We start from the raw sequence: 1,577 nt of genomic DNA on the forward strand, positions 1-1,577 counted from the left end.
AGAAAGAAAATAAGGCTCAGAGAAGCTAAGTACTTGCCTAATGTCATAGAATAATGACATATTTAAATGGGGGTCATCTCTAATTTCCAAACCTCTTCTTTTTTATCAATGAATAATTATCAAGCTCCAAAATTAGAGATGCCAAACCAATGTATAAAACTATTATTATCATCTACTTTTTTTTTACATATGAATAAAATGGTGGCTCAGAATGTGTGAGTGGCCTAGGTCATATTAAATAGACAATAAATGGTGGATCCAGGATTTGTACGTAGGTCCTTTTTAATCCTTTTATCATAGATACTTGTTTTCCTCTTCTTTTTTAAAAATTGTGGTATGGGGGTACCTGAGTGGTTGTTAGTCTGCCTCTGGCTCAGGTCACGATCCGCAGGGAGCCTGCTTCTCCCTCTTCTCCCTGCCTCCCATAGGCAAAAACAAATGCCTATGTTTTTGCCTCTCTCTGTGTGTCTCTAATGAATAAACAAATAAAATCTTTAAAAAAATTTGTGCTATGAACATTTAACATGAAATCTATCCTCTTAACAATTTTTAAGGGCACAATATAGTATTTTTAAAATATGGAATGCTTCACAAATTTGAGTGATATCCTTGTGCAGGGGCCATGCTACTCTCTGTGCCATTCCAATTTTAGTATATGTGCTGCTAAAGGAGCACTACAGTATTGTTAACTACAGGCGCCGTGTTGTACAACAGATGCCTTAATCTTGTTCATCTTGTATAACTGAAATTTTATACGCATTGAGCAGTAACTCCCCATTCCCACTTTCCCCTTTCCCTTGTAATCACCATTCTACTCTCCATTTCCATGAGTTTGACTATTTTAGATACTTCACGTAAGTGGAATCATGCAGTTTTTGTCATTCTGCAATTGGTTTTGTTCTCTAGTATAATGTCCTCCAGGTTTATCAATACTGTTGCGTATATTAGGCTTTTTCTTTAAAGTTGAATAATGTTCCATTTTATGTGTATACAACATTTTCTTTATCCATTCATCTATCAATGGGACATTTAGGTTATCTGCATGTTTTGGCTCTTAAATAATGCTACAATGAACATGGGAGTGTACATATCTCTTTGAGATCCTGATTTAAATTCTCTTGGATAAATACCCATAAGTGGGATTGCTGGATCAGATGGTAATTCTATTTTTAATTTTTTGGGTAACTTCATAATGTTTTCCATAGCAGCTACATCATATTACATTTCCACCAATAATATATTATGGATAATTTTAAACACCCATTGTGGAGAGAAAAGTACATGGACCCATTATTCAGGCTTAACACTCATTTGCTCTCAGCCACACTTGTGTTCATTTGCACCACCTTTACTGTCTCTGCCCCCAGAATTCTTTTGAAATAAGTTTCTAGATATCATATTCCATCCATAAATATTTGAGTATGTGTCTCTAACAAAAAAAACTTTTGTTAAATAATGTAGTCATAGTGCCATGTTCATACATAAAAGATTCTGGTAATGTCTTTATATATCATCCAATATCCAGTTAGTATTTTTTCATACATGTTTTATTTGTTTGTTTGTTTAGAGATTTTATG

General features: G+C 33.9%; 1 non-coding gene across 1 annotated transcript; it reads right to left on the reverse strand.

The window, feature by feature from the left end:
• Positions 1–572: 572 nt before the first annotated feature.
• LOC112932636 (U6 spliceosomal RNA) lies at positions 573–675 on the reverse strand. Its single transcript, XR_003237519.1, has one exon. It is a non-coding gene; the product is annotated as a U6 spliceosomal RNA (small nuclear RNA).
• Positions 676–1,577: the final 902 nt, after the last annotated feature.

Source organism: Vulpes vulpes, chromosome 13, assembly GCF_048418805.1.
Source record: "Vulpes vulpes isolate BD-2025 chromosome 13, VulVul3, whole genome shotgun sequence".
Classification (NCBI taxonomy): Eukaryota; Metazoa; Chordata; class Mammalia; order Carnivora; family Canidae; genus Vulpes; species Vulpes vulpes.